Raw genomic sequence first — 19,746 nt, forward strand, 5'->3', positions numbered from 1 at the left:
TACCAAGGTGGCATATGACTTGTAGTTAGCGCCTGATAAGGCAGCTCTTGCGAATTTCTCAATATTTTATTGATTAATATATATATGCTAATTGTATTAACTTTATAAAATTGTATATCTATATACTGTAAAGCGCTTAAGAGTGACTTATGTTAGCTAGATAGGGCGCTATATCAAATGTTGTATATTTATTTATTTATAAAAAGATCACCATAATTGATATGTATACATTTGCGCATATAAATCTCTATAAATAGATCATCATTATTGATATGTACACACATGTGTCTATAAATAGGTCATCCTTATTCATATGTAGACTGTGGCGTCTATAAATAGATCATCATTATTAATATGTAGACACTACTTTAACTTCAACTTCAATGTTTTACTCGACAAAAACCATGTATGGTCATCACGTCAAGGGTGACTATGTACATCCGTGCAGTGTGGAGCCTTTGTGCGGTTAAAACTATATACAATCGGAAAAGTCTATTCCACCTCTCCTCTGACTGCCGCCTTGAAGGCGTCCAGGTCCTCGATGCTGGCGACGCTGGGTGGCAGGAGGTTCCATGTTGTGATGGTGCGGGGGATAAAAGAATGTCTGTATGCGTTGGTTGCCATATGCGGAGTGTAGAGTTTGTAGGGGTGGCTGTTCCTTGTTGTTGTGACGGTGGAGTAGGTAGGATGGTAGTTGGTTGGTACTGCTATGTGGTGGTGTAGAATCTTGTGCATAAATATGATGTCCGTTATCTTGCGTCTGTGTTCCAATGTATTCCATCTGAGGTCCTTTATCATCTGTGTAGTGCTGTCAGGTTTGTTGTAGTTGAGGGGCTTTTTTAGTACGAATCTTGCTGCGTTTTTCTGTATCTGTTCTATCCTGTTGATGTGTTGGGTTGTGTGTGGATTCCAGGCTGTGGTGCTGTATTCTAGTTTTGGTCTGACAAGGCTTTTGTATGCTCTCTCTTTTACTTGTTGTGGGCAGTGTCTTAAATTCCTCTTCAAAAATCCTAGTGTTCTGTTGGCTTTGCTGATGGTGTTGTCTATGTGTGTGTTGAATTTGAAGTTGCTTGCTAATTCTACTCCTAGGTATGGGTGGTGCTCTACTATTTCTAATGTCTGTCCCTTCATCTGGTAGTTGTACTGTTGTGTTGTATTCTTGTTGGTGGCTTGCATAATGGCACATTTATTCACGTTAAACTCCATCTGCCAGGTGTCTGCCCATTGACACAGTGTGTTTAGGTCGCGTTGTAGTTTCTCGTGGTCTTCTGGTGTGTTGATGGGTGTGTATAGTACGCAATCGTCTGCAAATAGTCTGATGGTTGATTCGATTTGGTCTGCAATGTCGTTGATGAATATTAAAAATAGTGTAGGTCCGAGGACTGTTCCCTGTGGTACTCCTGATGTTACTGGTGATGATTGCGATACTTTCCCTTCTACTAGCACTTGTTGTTTCCTATCTGTCAAAAAGTTGTCAATCCATTTCTGTGTGGTCCCCTGTATCCCGTAGTGGTGTAGTTTTGATGAGAGTCGTTGGTGTGCGACTTTGTCGAATGCCTTGGCGAAGTCTAGAATTGCAATGTCTACTTGTGTCTTGTTGTTGTTGATGTGCTTAGTGATGTCGTCTGTAGTGAGGAATAGTTGTGATTCGCAGGAGCGTTTTCTTCGGAAGCCGTGTTGATTTTCATGTAGTATGTTCTGTCTGTCTAGGTGGTCCATTATCTGCGAAACTATGATGTGTTCTAGCATCTTTGAGGGTACTGATGTGAGCGAGACTGGTCTGTAGTTTGCTGGTTTGGATCTGTCGCCTTTCTTGTATATGGGTACGATGTTTGCTTCTTTCCAGTCTGCCGGTATAGTTGTGGTGTCGATTGATTTCTGCTAAAGTGCTGTGAGGATGTGTGTAGTGTCAGCCGATGTTTCCTTCAGGATCCGTATTGGAACTTGGTCGGGCCCTGTGGCCTTTCTTGGATTGAGTCGGTCAAGTGCCTTTTCTACGCCCCTAACACTGATGATGATGATTTCCATTGGTGTGAATTTGCTGTCTCCCTTGTGCGGTATAGATGTGGTGTCCTCTGTGGTGTCCTCTGTGGTGAATACTGATGTAAATTGTTTGTTGAGTAAATCTGCCTTTTTCTGTGCTGTGTCTGCTATGGTGCCGTCTGCTTTCAGTGTGCTGATTCCTGTCGTGTCCTGTTTCCTAGCTTTAATAAATTTCTAAAAAGATTTTGATGTTCTGTCTTTCTCCGGGTCTAACATGTTGTTGAGGTAGTTCCAATATGCACTGTGTAGTTTGTTCCTGATTACTCTCTGAATTTCCCTGAATTTCTTTCTGTCCTGATCGTCTCCGTTCTTCTTGCTCTTGTTATAAAGTCTCTGTTTCTTATTTATCAGTCTTTTTATCTCCCGAGTCATCCACGGTACCACTGTTCTTCGTCCTAATTTCTTCCTTGGGATATGTTCCTTAATGCATCTTTCTATAGTTCCTTTTAACTGCTGCCATATTTTTTCTACTGTCTGGTCTGGTGTGTTGTCCTGTTGTATCCTAAGTGATTGCATTTCTTCTCTGATCTGGTCCCAGTTGGCTTTGTTGTATACGGGTATATATCTATCATCCTGTTTTGCTGTATATGGTCTTACGGTAAATGTTGTTGATAATATATCGTGGTCTGCTGTTCAAATGGGTGGTAGTGTTGTCTATTTCATGACGAGGTTTGGGTGTAATGTTATCAGGAGGTCTAGAATTCTGTCGTTCCTTGTTGGTAGTCTGTTTGTCTGTTCCAGGTGGTGGTTGTTAAGTAGTGTGGTGAGTTTGTCGCAGTCCGATTTGTCCCTGGATCCAGGTGGGGCTGATCCATTTTCCCAATTTATGTCCCCGAGATTAAAGTCGCCACCGAGCACAATTTTATGATTCTTTAGAGGGGAGTTGTTGATTTTTCCAAGGGATTTACCAAGTTCATCCAATGAATCTATAGTGGATGTGGGTGGTCGGTAGAAAGAACCAATCAACAACTTATCGTGGCGGTTTGGTTTTATTTCCAGCCATTTAATTTCACAGGTGGTATCTAAATCTGGGCACTCGTCTGCCTCAATGTCAGGTCTTACCATTATTACCACTCCTCCTCCACTTTTATTGATGATTTCTCCTCTGTCTTTCCGATATACCTTGTACTGGTGGTGATCAGGTATGTCATGGGGGAGTAGTTCTGCATTACCGTGGTGTTTCGTCAGGTGGGTCTCTGTGCCAATTATCACTGCTGGTAGGGAACTTGATATGATGTTGTGGAGCTCTAGCGATTTATTGGTCATGCTCTGAAAGTTGATAACCATGATGTTTAGGGTGTTATCCTGTTCTCGTACTAAGGCGCTCGTGATTTCTGAGTCGGTTGTTGTCGTCAGTTCGCTGGTGGATTGGTGTGCCTTGGGGGATGATGTCGCCAGGGGAATAATGTTTCCGGTTATGTCATCTTCCTGCCATGATATATGGCTATGCTGTGAGGTTCTACCTCCATCTGCATCACTATAGCTGTGGTGTAGATTAAGGGAGTGTCGCTCATCTAGCGAAGTATGTCGCGGAGTGGATGTTCCCGAGTGGTCACTATGGGCATTATCAAGTGAGGCAAATCGGTTGGACGTTTTAATTATGTGAGAGTCAAGTAGGGATGTGGATAAATTGGGTATGCCACAAACCAAACATATCCAGGTGATACTGTTACCTTGTAGTGATTTGTAAGAGTTTGGTGAGATGCTTGCACAGNTCGATGTCACCGGCCTGTAGGATGAGAAGGTACAACAAAAACATGGATTTGTACGACCGACAGTTCCTTAACCTTATGCCCGAATGTCTTACCGATACCATTAATTGGTTAACACATGATGTGGAATCCTCTGTGGACGATTGGGGTGTGGTCAGTTGGTATATCTCCCTGCCTGTTGGTGGTTTGGGGGTACTTGCTATCACGAGTATCGCCAGTATACATAAACAAAGATGAACTTCCGGTTTCGCCATTCCCGGTCTTGCGCGGTTGGTTTTGTTAAATTTTGTCACAATTTTTTTTTTTTCGGTAATTCGTACGCAGGATGTTTCTGGTCGAATTGGCGATTCCAAAATGTTCACTATACGTATCTTAACATCCTTGCTGGGTATGAGTATTCAAATAGTCGTAGGACTTGAGATTTGAGGTGTTATCGTTGTTGATTTTAGCGGAAGTTTAGAAAAGGCTCCACGCGACACGCATGCCCAAGACTAATCCTAAGACTAGTGTCTATAAATAGATCATCATTATTGTTATGTACACTCTGGCGTGTATAAATAGGTCATGACTATTAATATGTACACACTTGTGTCTATAAAAAGATCCTCAAACTTATGGCAATTACAGATAGGAGGAGAAAGACACCCGCACAAGCACAGAGACTTACTCAGTAACTCGCACACAAGCACAGAGACAACTCAGTAACTCGCACACAAGTACAGAGACAACTCAGTAAGTCGCACACAAGTACAGAGACAACTCAGTAACTCCCACACAAGCACAGAGACATACTCAGTAACTCGCACACAAGCACAGAGACGTACTCAGTAATTCGCACACTAGCACAGAGACATACTCACTAATTCGCACACAAGCACAGGGACATTTCAGTAACTCGCAAACAAGTACAGAGCCATACTCAGTAATTCGCACACAAGCACAGAGGCATTTCAGTAACTCGCAAACAAGTACAGAGACATACTCAGTAATTCGTACACAAGCACAGAGACATACTAAGTAACTCGCGCACAAGCACATAGACATACCCAGTAACTCGTACACAAACACATAGACATACTCAGTAAGTCGCACACCAGCACAGAAACATACTCAGTAACTCGTAAACAAGCACATAGACATACGCAGTAACTCGCACACAAGTCCAGAGACAACTCAGTAACTCGCCCACAAGTACAGAGACAACCCAGTAACTCGCACACAATCACATAGACATACTCAGTATCTCGTACACAAGCGCAGAGACATCCTCAGTAACTCGTACACAAGCCCAGAGACATACTCAGTAAGTCGCACACAAGTACAGACACAACTCAGTAAGTCGCACACAAGTACAGACACAACTCAGTAAGTCGCACACAAGCACAGAGACAACTCAATAACTCGCACACAAGCACAAAGACATACTCAGTAACTGGCACACAAGCACATAGACATACTCAGTAACTCGTACACAAGCACATAGACATAATCAGTAACTCGCACACAAGCACAGAGACATACTCAGTAATTCGCACACAAGCACAGAGACATTTCAGTAACTCGCAAACAAGTACAGAGACATTTCAGTAACTCGCAAACAAGTACAGAGACATACTCAGTAATTCGCACACAAGTACAGAGACATACTCAGTAACTCGCACACAAGCACAGAGACATACTCAGTAACTCGATAACAAACACAGAGACAACTCAGTAACTCGCACACAAGCACAGAGACATTCTCAGTAACTCGCACACAAGCACAGACACATACTCAGTAACTCGCACACAAGCACAGAGACATAATCAGTAACTCGCACACAAGCACATAGACATACTCAGTAACTCCCACACAAGCACAGAGACATACTCAGTAACTCGCACACAAGTACAGAGACAACTCAGTAACTCGCACACAAGCACAGAGACATACTCAGTAACTCGATAACAAGCACAGAGACAACTCAGTAACTCGCACACAAGCACAGAGACATACTCAGTAACTCGCACACAAGTACATAGACATACTCAGTAATTCGCACACAAAGACAGAGACATACTCAGTAACTCGCACACAAGCACAGAGCCATAATCAGTAACTCGCACACAAGCACAGAGACAACTCAGTAACTCGCACACAAGAACAGAGACATAATCAGTAACTCGCACACAAGCACAGAGCCATAATCAGTAACTCGCACACAAGCACAGAGACAACTCAGTAACTCGCACACAAGCACAGAGAAAACTCAGTAACTCGCACACAAGCACAGAGACATAATCACTAACTCGCACACAAGCACAGAGACAACTCAGTAACTCGCACACAAGTACAGAGACATACTCAGTAACTCGCACACAAGTACATAGACATACTCAGTAATTCGCACACAAACACAGAGACATACTCAGTAACTCGCACACAAGCACATAGACATACTCAGTAACTCGCACACAAGCACAGAGACATACTCAGTAACTCGCACACAAGCACAGAGACATACTCAGTAATTCCAACAGGGAAGGCTACCATACTTAATTTACATTATTAATTACAACGTCCATTAAGCATCAGTAACAAAATATTTTCCTTCAAAAATTTAATAAAGGTATCTATTATACATGAACATAGAAATAGATGATATTATTGACGAAAAAATAATCCAACACTAAACATCATTTATTAGAACTCACACTACCTGGAGATCGTACTTGTGGGTTTAATGATATTGGCGCGCGCGCTGTTGTTATGTAAATATAGAGGAATTCGGTAAATGTCTAGATATTTCGTTGTATCTGTAATTCAATAAGGTACAGTAGTGTAATGCCCAGTTATAATGCACACTGTACACCATATGCTCTTAGGGTATAGCTACCGATAATGTTGCAAGTATACATGTACAATGTATATTTCTATTGACATACATACACAGCTAAACTGATATTCGCTTCACTACCAGTTAATTGGATAAACCTGTTGGGAGTTGGTAAACATTTTTGGTAACGCACTAGCGGGTAACATCCTGAACGGGATTTCATTGGTCAGTCGTTTATTATGATTGCACGTAACAAAATTTTGCACCAGTATCTACCATCATGACGTCATAATTCATGTTGATTGTGTCGCTGACCGGAAAAAGACATGTTGTATTTCCAACAGAAACAAATGTTCTCTAGATTTCTCCCACTCTTCACATGTGTGTCTCCCGTTTTAGCAGAGAAAGATCAGCTTGTCACCCCCTAGGGGGAGATAGCCTCGTGCCGATTAGCACGTGTTCGATTGTGACGTCATTAAAATGCGCCATTGGTAATTGTGACGTCATCAAAAGTGAATGACGATATGCATACCCCACATGTTTTTTGTTTACAAACATGGGAGACTACTGTCGGTGGAGCTGTGACTGAAATAATAGGATGGGAGAAATATAATCATCCCCTTCCTTGAGGGTGTGACAGACAACCAAAAAAATCAACCCGCGGGTTGGAGATTTCTCTGTTACACTCTCAAGGTAGGGGAAGATTCTATTTATCATGTAAACGTTATGGGGGGAAAGGTATCCAGCCTCGTGATGGCTTGATATCGGGTTTATCTAACTCCCATTCTAACACGATTCGTTTGCAACGCGTGTTTTGATTGGATACGTACCATGTTCTAATCTGCGATAGAATCATGATCAATCGTGTTAAGCTCCTCCCATCGCACTTAAGCCACGCCCAGTTTCTAACCAAAACAATATGGCGTCAAGCTCGCCTCATAGCGAAATCCCGCTGATAAGGCTAGTAGGCAACAGAACAGAAACGACCGATGAAATGCATTTGTTGATGGAATTAAAAAGTGAAAAGAACGCATTCCTTGTTCTTACCTCAATTTATTACTGAAACGTTCGTTCCATCCGTGTAAAGGCATCTATTTAGATGTATGGGTGGGGCTAAATGACCGACTTTTGAAAGCTTCTTTCCGATTGGTCAGTCCGCTGCAGAATGACACGTCGCCAGTTCAGGTCACAAAGTACTTTTGTACAAGGAACTACAATGTTTCTTAATATATTAGCGTAGTATATTTGTTAAGGTGTGTTAGAATGGGGATAGTACGTTGTTTTTCGTGTCTATACTGGCGATTAGAACATGAAATTTGGTTTAAACTCTCGACCTATCGGTCTCGAGTTCAAACACAAATTTCATGTTCTAATCGCCAGTATAGCCACTCAAAACAACGTACTATCCCCTAATTAGTTAATTTTCAAATGGCAAAAAGATACATAAGAAACCTTGTTACTCCCACAACCATTATAGGTTCCCCATTTCCGACGTTACTCCCACAACCACTATAGGTTCCCCACTCCCAACGTTACTCCCACAACCACTATAGGTTCCCCACTCCCGACGTTACTCACACAATCACTATCGGTTCCCCACTCCCGACGTTACTCCCACAACCACTATAGGTTCCCCACTCCCAACGTTACTCCCACACCCATTATAGGTTCCACACTCCCGAAATTTCTCCCCCAACCACTATAGGTTCCCCACTCCCGACGTTTCTCCCACAACCACTATAGGTTTCCCACTCCCGATGAACTTGGATGAACTTGCCAGGAGTTGGCAACCTATTTTTAGTTACCTACTTGAGGGTAACACCCTGGTACTGGTTGCTCAAAGATTTGTTAGAGTTAGTCAGTGGTTAGGGACAAATTAAACCCTAAATATAAGAACGTCAAGAACATCTGATAATATTTCAACGCTTGTTAATGCTCTGGTTCTTATTGGCAACAATAACACATTTTCACTAATCACTGGTTAAAGTTAACCAACCTTTGAGCAACCGAGATCTGTATGCTATTTCATTGCCAATATTCTAATTATGATGTCAAGTTCAAGTAATAATAAATTGCGACGTCATCTTCCATTGTGACGTCATAGTTCACCGTGGAATGTAGCTTGTGGTTATTCCCAGTGACAACTACGTGTAATGTAATTTGTGGTTATTCCCAGTGACAACTAGTTGTAATGTAGTCTGTGGTTATTCCCAATGACAACTAGGTGTAATGTAGTTTGTAGTTGTTCCAAGTGACAGCTAGATGTAATGTAATTTGTGGTTATTCCCAGTGACAACTAGGTGTAATGTAATTCGTGGTTATTCCCAGTGACAACTAGGTGTAATGTAGCTCGTGGTTATTCCCAGTGACAACTAGGTGTAATGTAGTTTGTGGTTGTACCAAGTGACAACTAGATGTAATGTAGTTTGTGATTATTCCGTGTGACAACTAGGAGAGGAGTAGATCGTGGTTATTCCCAGTGACAAGTAGTTGTAATGTGGTCTGTGGTTATTCCCAATGACAACTAGGTGAAATGTAGTTTGTGGTTGTTCCCAGTGACAACTAGGTGTAATGTAGTTCGTGGTTATTCCCAGTGACAACTAGGTGTAATGTACTTCGTGGTTATTCCCAGTGACAACTAGGTGTAATGTAGTTCGTGGTTATTCCCAGTGACAACTAGGTGTAATGTAGTTCGTAGTTATTCCCAGTGACCACTACGTGTAGTGTAGTTTGTGGTTATTCCCAGTGACAACTAGGTGTAATGTAGTTTGAGCTTATTCCCAGTGGCAACTACGTGTAGTGTAGTTTACAACTATTCCCGGTGAAAAACAAGTAGATGTTACCATATACGTTGATATTCAAGTAATTTGTGAATGATCAAGAGTTCTTCATAACACAGGGACATGGCATTACTCCTCGTTCTACCTTTGTTTGCCCCCCCACACACACTGTACACCATACTCACTGTCGCTCTATTATAATAAACAGATTGACCCCTGTACGATGTTCCTAACGTTAAACGTGCACAAAAACATAATTGATAAAATTTAGCTATGTTTTCTTGACGTTTTCATCAAATATTAACAACGACTCTCAAAAATTTAATTGATGACCATTGGACCATTGGACCTTAATAGGTCAATGAAATGTATATAAGGAAACTTTATAGCATCTGATCCATATGTACAGGTCAATAACCTAATGGAACTTAAGAAGTGTTTTACCCGTATAATCCATGTTGGTGCCTGACCCCTACAAACACAGTAAGTGGACCTTTGACTGCAATTCAATAAAATCGATGAAAGAGTACTGCTAGTCATGGCTCTGTTTTTTAAACAAATATGTATAACCCATGTGACTTTGAAGGTTAATCAAGGCCATTTATATCAGAAAAATGTATATCCCTCCATTCAAAACATGCGCACGTGACCGAACATCATGCCTCTAGGCCTTTCAGTTCTTTAGGAGATATCTTTTGAAGGAAACATTGACGGACAGAAGACTGACGCCATAAATACTACTGAGATTAAATATAGTGCTTTCGCTGACGATTCATGACTTTAACGCTGTGTTTGTGACGTTACTACCGAATTGTGGCTAACGTCTCAAACATGGTATAAAACTGAAGGTGTAACACAGAAATAAATATGATTCTCGACTCCCAACTGATTATCTGGCTGTCACAGGATTATTACAGCAGCATTGTCATCACTTTGAAGGTTTCAGCCAAGAACCCGTTAGAGTCCTTTGCTTCTAATTGACTTTGTTTATTTCACCCCAGTTGATAAAGAGAAGGGCCGGATTAGTTGTTATCTCGTTAGGGCTGTCATTACACCGAACATGCAGCTGCAGCTCCTGTCAGCTCCGACAAAGAGACCTCATTTTTTATGGACTATGGTGTCATGATTTGTTGTTCACATTTATCTCGACTGCAGCAAATTGGCATTACGTGTTCCTTTCTTTAGAGATGGTGTGTATAATAAATGGGAACAAGAATCGAAAAGAACTAAACCCGGGAATTGTTTTAGTTTTAGTTGTAAATTTTATCTGATTTTTAACTTATTCTGGTTTTTTTCTTCTCATGAAGCAATTAATTTTCCTATTTTTTTTATGATGTACAAGAAACATGACACTAATGTATACAGATTCTAACCCACAGTCAAACTGTTGTATCATTTATTTGTGTTAGGTTTAATTTGACATATTTGTAAGGAGAGTTACACTGCTTTTAGTTGTAACTGGTTCCGTTCGCCCTTCTCTACCCATCTATGTACTATGTTATCATTATCAAAAAAGGTTATTATATGAACGGAGAGCTAAATCTGAGTAAACTGAACAGGTAAACACATGTGTAACATCTTAGCGATGAGAAACCTCTTTATCTAGATTCTCTCATGGAAGAATATATTTCCGCTGATCCCTTCAGCCGAGATTCCGCTACAGAGGAAACTATTTCCGCGGACCTTTGACCTTTATTAGCTACAGATAAAACTTTACCGTGATATCAATGACCTAGGTTCTATGCGGGAGTTACTATTTTCGTGAGTCAATTGACTTATAGATCGTATTACAGAAAAGACATTTCCGTTGGACGAATGACCTAGATCGTATTGCAGAAGAGACATTTTCACGGGACAAATGACCTAGATCGTATATCAGAAGAGATATTTTCGCAGGACAAATGATCTAGATCGTATAACAGAAGATACATTTTCTTGGAACAAATGACAAAGTTCTTGTAACAGAAGAGACATTTCGCGGGACAAATGACCTAGATCGTCTTACAGAAGAGACATTTCCATGGGACAAATGACCTAGATTGTATAATAGAGGAGACATTTCCATGGGACAAATGACCTATATCGTATTGCAGAAGAGACATTTCCATATGGACAAATGACCTAGATCGTATGACAGAAGAGACATTTCCGCGGGACAAATGACCTAGATCGTATAATAGAGGAGACATTTCCATCGGACAAATGACCTAGATCGTATTGCAGAAGAAATATTTCCACATGGACAAATGACCTAGATCGTATGACAGAAGAGACATTTCCGCGGGACAAATGACCTAGATCGTATGACAGAAGAAACATTTTCGCGGGACAAATGACCTAGATCGTATTACAGAAGAGACATTTCCACATGGACAAATTACCCAGATCGTATGACAGAAGAGGCATTTCCACGTGGACGAATGACCTAGATCGTATTCCAGAAGAAACATTTTCGCGGAACAAATGACCTAGATCGTATGACAGAAGAGACATATCCGCGGGACAAATGACCTAGATCGTCCTACAGAAGAGACATTTTCGCGGGACAAATGACCTAGATCGTATGACAGAAGAGACATTTCCACATGAACGAATGACCTAGATCTTATACCAGAAGAGACATTTCCACATGGACAAATGACCTAGATCGTATACCAGAAGAGACATTTTCGCGGGACAAATGACCTAGATCGTATGACAGAAGAGACATTTCCACATGGGCAAATGACCTAGATCGGATAACAGAAGAGACATTTGCGAAGCACAAATGACCTAGATCGTATTGCAGAAGAGCCATTTCCGCATGGACAAATCACCTAATTCGTATAACAGAAGAGACATTTTCGCGGGACAAATGACCTTGATCGTATGACAGTAGAGACATTTTCACCATGACAAATGACCTAGATCGTATAACAGAAGAGACATTTCTATGGGACAAATGACCTAGATCGTATTACAAAAGAGACATTTCCGCGGGACAAATAACCTAGATCGTATTACAGAAGAGACATTTTCGCGGGACAAATGACCTAGATCGTATTGCAGAATAGACATTTCCATGGGACAAATGACCTTATCGTATTGCAGAAGAGACATTTCCATATGGACAAATGACCTAGATCGTATAACAGAAGAGACATTTCCATCGGACAAATGACCTAGATCGTATAACAGAAGAGACATTTACGCATGGACAAATGACCTACATCGTATTGTAGAATAGACATTCCCATGGGACAAATGACCTATATCGTATTGCAGAAGAGACATTCCCATATGGACAAATGACCTAGATCGTTTGACAGAAGAGACATATCCGCGGGACAAATGACCTGGATCGTATTACAGAAGAGACATTTCCATGGGAAAAAATGAACTATATCGTTTAACAGAAGAGACATTTTCTTGGAACAAATGACCTAGATCTTATAACAGAAGACACATTTATATGGGACAAATGATCTAGATCGTATTGCAGAAGAGACATTTCCATATGGACAAATGACCTCGATCGTATAACAGAAGAGACATTTCCATCGGACAAATGACCTAGATCGTATTGCAGAAGAGACATTTCCGCATGGACAAACGACCTAAATCGTATAACGGAAGAGACATTTTCGCGAGACAAATGACCTAGATCGTATGACAGAAGAGACATTGCCATATGGACAAATGACCTAGATCGTATAACAGAAGAGACATTTCCACCGGACAAATGACCTAGATCGTATTGCAGAGGAGACATTTCAACATGGACAAATGACCTAGATCGTATAACAGAAGAGACATTTCCATCGGACAAATGACCTAGATCGTATGACAGAAGAGACATTTCCGCGGGACAAATGACCTAGATCGTATGACAGAAGAGACATTTCAACATGGACAAATGACCTAGATCGTATAACAGAAGAGACATTTTCGCGGGACAAATGACCTATATCGTATGACAGAAGAGGCATTTCCACATAGACGAATGACCTAGATCGTATACCAGAAGAGACATTTCCACATGGACAAATGACCTAGATCGTATACCAGAAGAGACATTTTCGCGGGACAAATGACCTAGATCGTATCACAGAAGAGACATTTCCTTCGGAAAAATGACCTAGATCGTGTTGCAAAAGTGACATTTCCACATGGGCAAATGACCTAGATCGGATTACAGAAGAGACATTTCCGCATGGACAAATCACCTAATTCTTATAACAGAAGAGACATTTTCGCGGGACAAATTACCTTGATCGTATGACAGAAGAGACATTTCCACATGGACAAATGACCTAGATCGTATTACAGAAGAGACATTTCCTTCGGAAAAATGACCTAGATCGTATTGCAGAAGTGACATTTCCACATGGGCAAATGACCTAGATCGGATAACAGAAGAGACATTTGCGAAGCACAAATGACCTAGATCGTATTGCAGAAAAGACATTTCCGCATGGACAAATGACCTAAATCGTATAACAGAAGAGACATTTTCGCGGGACAAATGACCTAGATCGTATAATAGAGGAGACATTTCCATCGGACAAATGACCTAGATCGTATTGCAGAGGAGACATTTCCACATGGACAAATGACATAGATCATATACCAGAAGAAACATTTTCGCGGGACAAATGACCTAGATCGTATACCAGAAGAGACATTTCCACATGGACAAATGACCTAGATCATATACATGTACCAGATGAAACATTTTCGCGGGACAAATGATCTAGATCGTATGACAGAAGAGACATGTGCACATGGACAAATGATCTAGATCGTATACCAGAAGAAACATTTTCGCGGGACCAATGACCTAGATCGTATGACAGAAGAGACATTTCCATGTGACAAATGACCTAGATCATATACCAGAAGAAACATTTTCGCGGGACAAATGATCTAGATCGTATGACAGAAGAGACATTTTCGCGGAACAAATGACCTAGATCGTATGACAGAAGAGACATGTCCACATGGACAAATGATCTAGATCGTATACCAGAAGAAACATTTTCGCGGGACCAATGACCTAGATCGTATGACAGAAGAGACATTTCCATGTGACAAATGACCTAGATCGTATTGCAGAAGTGACATTTCCACATGGACAAATGACCTAGATCGGATAACAGAGAAGACATTTGCGAAGCACAAATGACCTTGATCGTATAACAGAAGATATATTTCCGCATTTTACCAAGAAATATTTATTCTTCGGTCTTACAATTTCATGAGATTGGTAAGAAAGTCATCTAAACAAATTAACACGATTGCCATCCAAGACTTATTAAACTTAAAACATAGTTACTGGATTCATAAATTGAAACATTTAATCTCGTATATAGATTATCATTTTTATTTTTATTTTCCGGTGTAATTATTCCGCGCATCAAGTGAAGGTTACCATCCAAGCGTTAGATCACCGCTCCTCCGTCACGTTCTTGTAAAGAACAGATTATCGGGCTTGGCGCAGATCTTGTCACTTCTACGGCTAAAAGATTGAAATGAAGCAGACCTCTAGTTTTAGCCTCTTTCAATTTTTCAGGGGTCTCTCATCGATTTTTCCCTTGAAACTGAGTTTTCACATGTAATTCATTTGCTGAACCCAAAAATATTCTCTTTGTTTTTTCAAATTTCCTATTTTGTAGCTTTCTAAAAATGGAAGTATGTTGACAAGAAAATGTTGTGAGATGTTGCGCCACGCTGGTATTGTGTATAGGTCTGCACGCTATCCTTACCTCACACACAGCTGGCTATTACACAACCACTGGTCCGAATAGCAAAACTCATTTTAGCTCAATTATTGACCTTCTATGAAAAATTTAGAAAAAAATCACAAATGTAATATGAAATGATAATGCATTAAACATATATTGTTGTAGTACCAGCAATAGTATATACGTCATTACATCACAATGACTAGCGTACCATCACCATGACTAGCATACCATCACCATGACTATCGTACTAACAGCATAAATGTGTACCATCACAATGACTACCGTACAATCACCATGACTAGCGTACCATCACCATGACTATCTTACTAACAGCATAAATGTGCACCATCACAATGACTACCGTACAATCACCATGACTAGCGTACCATCACCATGACTATCGTACTAACAGCATAAATGTGTACCATCACAATGACTACCGTACAATCACCATGACTAGCGTACCATCACCATGACTATCGTACTAACAGCATAAATGTGTACCATCACAATGACTACCGTACAATCACCATGACTAGCGTACCATCACCATGACTATCGTACTAACAGCATAAATGTGTACCATCACAATGACTACCGTACAATCACCATGACTAGCGTACCATCACCATGACTATCGTACTAACAGCATAAATGTGTACCATCACAATGACTACCGTACAATCACCATGACTAGCGTACCATCACCATGACTATCGTACTAACAGCATAAATGTGTACCATCACAATGACTACCGTACAATCACCATGACTAGCGTACCATCACCATGACTAGCGTACCATCACCATGACTAGCGTACTATCTACATGATTAGCGTACCATCAGCATGACTAGCGTACCATCACCATGACTACCGTACCATGAACATGACTACCGTACCATCACAATGACTACCGTACCATCACCATGACTCCCGTACCAATACCTTGATTAGCGTACCATCAACAAGACTAGCGTACCATCACTATGACTAGCGTCCATTAACATGACAAGCGTACCATCAACATGACTAGCGTACAATCAACATGACTAGCGTACCATCAACATGACTAGCGTACCATCACCATGACTAGCGTACCATCCCCATGACTAGCGTACCATCACCATGACTAGGTACCATTACTATGACTAGCGTACCATCACCATGACTAGCGTACAATCAACATGACTAGCGTCCCATCACCATGACTAGCGTACCATCACCATGACTAGCGTACCATCAAAATGACCAGCGTACCATCACCATGACTAGCGTACCATCAACATGACTAGCGTACCATCAACATGACTAGCGTACCATCAACATGACTAGTGTACCATCAACAAGACTAGCGTTCCATCAACATGACAAGCATACCATCAACATGACTAGCGTACCATCAACATGACTAGCGTACCATCACCACGACTAGCATACCATCAACATGACTAGCGTACCATCACCATGACTAGCATACCATAATCATGACTAGCGTACCATCATCATGACTAGTGTACCATCAACAAGACTAGCGTTCCATCAACATGACAAGCGTACCATCACCATGACTACCGTACCATTACAATGACTAGCGTACCATCACCATGACTAGCGTACCATCAACATGACTAGCGTACAATCAACATGACTAGCGTACCATCACCATGACTAGGTACCATTACTATGACTAGCGTACCATCACCATGACTAGCGTACCATCAACAAGACTAGCGTACCATCACCATGACTAGCGTACCATCAACATGACAAGCGTACAATCAACATGACTAGCGTACCACCAACATGACTAGCGTACCATCAACATGACTAGCGTACCATCAACATGATTAGCATACCATCAACATGACTAACGTACCATCAACATGACAAGCGTATCATCACCATGACTAGCGTACCATCAACATAACAAGCGTACCATCAACATGACTAGCATACCATCAACATGACTAGCGTACCATCCCCATGACTAGCGTACCATCACCATGACTAGCGTACCATCACCATGACTAGCGTACCATCAACATGACTAGCGTACCATCAACAAGACTAGCGTACCATCAACATGACTAGCGTACCATCAACATGACTAGCGTACCATCAACAAGACTAGCGTACCATCAACATGACTAGCGTACCATCAACATGACTAGCGTACCATCAACATGACTAGCGTACCATCACCATGACAAGCGTATCATCCCCATGACTAGCGTACCATCACCGTGACAAGCGTATCATCACCATGACTAGCGTACCATCAACAAGACTAGCGTACCATCAACATGACTAGCGTACCATCAACATGACTAGCGTACCATCAACAAGAATAGCGTACTACAACATGACTAGCGTACCATCACCATGACTAGCGTACCATCCCCATGAATAGCGTATCATTACCATGATTAGCGTGCCATCACCAAAATATTTGTTTTAAATGTTGGTGGTATTCCGAAAAAATGCACTTTATTGATTTTGTAAATAGTTTTGATATATTATGATTAAGCGAGACAAAAACTGACGACTTAGATGTTATTGATTTACCTGGTTTTGTAATTAAAATGAAGAATCGTTTTCAATTTAGAAAAACGAAAGCTGGCGGAATAACACTGGCTTTTAAGTGTGGTTTAGAAAACTGTATAAATACTTTAGAAAGTGACAGCAAGTATGTAAGCTGGTTTAAGGTTAATGGTAACGTCTGCCATTGTGATGAAGATTTGCTGTTTGGTATAGTGTATATACCACCTGAAAATTCTAAATACCATTTAGGTGATCCATATTTAGAACTTGAAAATGAGGACCTACATTTCTCAACCAATAGTAATTATGTATGTCTTTTAGGCGATTTTAATGCACGAACATCAAAGGCAAATGATTTTATAGATGTACATGAAATAGAAAACAATGATGACTTTACAGCTGAGATTCTAAATGACGCACAGAATACTAGTGTTTTTAATGAATTTATTTTCCCAAAATATAGATCAAGTTGTGATGATAAAAAGAATAATTCCGGGAACCGACTCCTAGATTTTTGTAAGTACAATGACCTTTTTATTTGTAATGGTCGAACTGGCCGCGACAAAAGTATTGGTAAGCTTACGTGCAAAAACGCGAGTGTGGTTGATTATGTATTATGTTCATCTAGACTTGTTAAAAATGTACATGAATTTGATATTTTAGACTTTAATTCCTTATTATCTGATGTACATTGTCCAATTTCATTAACTTTACAATTTAATAACAGTTTAAACACATGTGTAACAAATAACCAAATCCCACAATCTGGAGAAAGAATTAACCAATGGAAAACAGAGAAAACACATGATTACATTAATAATATTGATGATGATTTAGTAAAGGATATTACTGAAATGATTGACAATTGTACAGATCCATATGTATTGAATGTTGACGAACTTGTTGATCATTGTAGTAATATTTTATTACATGCTGCTAAAAAAACACTTGGCACAAAACCCTATACTGTTAGTAAGCGTGAGAAGTCAGTCGCCCCCAAGAAACCTTGGTTTGATTTTAATTGTCGAAATGCTAGAAAAAAATACCGCCTATGTAAAGGACAGTATAGACGGCATAGAAACGAGTATTTTCACAATAAATATAAAGAATCTGAAAAAGTTTATAAAAATATAATGGATAAAAGTATTAAAACGTTCAGACATGATATCAGAAAAAAATTGAAGGTAATGAAAAGTAAAAATCCAAGGGATTATTGGAAGCTTTTGAAATCTGGTGGTGAAAGAAAACCAAAACGAACAATACCTATAGACGAATTTCTAAATTTTTACAAAGACCTTAATACATGTGATGATGATGATGAAAACGGTACTGATGTGCCTGTGGATATTGTTAATCCCACTAATGAGTTTTTAAACTGTGATATAACAAAGGATGAGGTAAAAAGAGCTATTAGGTCGTTGAAAAATAACAAAACATGCTCTGATGACAATATTATGAATGAATATATCAAACATTCTGTTACGACAATGACTGATTTGTATGTCAAAGTGTTTAATATTATTTTTAATAGTGGGAAATTCCCATCAAAATGGCTGACCGGTACTATTGTTCCTATTTTTAAAAATAAAGGTTCACCTATGGAACCTAAAAATTATAGACCAATTACGATTGTTGGTTGTTTAGGGAAGTTGTTCACTAGTATATTAAATGAAAGACTACAGAAATACTCAGAGGAGGTCAGCTTGATATGTGAAAATCAGACAGGGTTTCGTAAAAATTGTTCAACTATTGATAACATTTTTGTACTTTACTCTTTGATAAATTTGACTCAGATGATGAAAAGTAAATTATATTGTGTATTTTTTGACTTTGAAAAAGCCTTTGATAAAGTGTGGCGCAATGGCCTGTGGAACAAGATGTTAATGAGCGGAATAAATGGGAAATGTTAACAATTATTTTTAACATGTATCAAGGCATTAAGTCAAATATATCTTTTAATGGTGAATGTTCTGGTTATTTTCCATGTGAAAATGGTTTGAGACAAGGAGAAAATCTATCTCCCTTTTTATTCAGTCTGTACTTGAACGATCTAGAAGAGTTTATGGTCCAAAATAACGTTCAGGGTTTGACAAACCTTAGTACTAAATTAGAAAATAATCTACATG

This window comes from Mizuhopecten yessoensis, unplaced genomic scaffold, assembly GCF_002113885.1.
Source record: "Mizuhopecten yessoensis strain PY_sf001 unplaced genomic scaffold, ASM211388v2 scaffold9193, whole genome shotgun sequence".
In the NCBI taxonomy this organism is placed as follows: domain Eukaryota; kingdom Metazoa; phylum Mollusca; class Bivalvia; order Pectinida; family Pectinidae; genus Mizuhopecten; species Mizuhopecten yessoensis.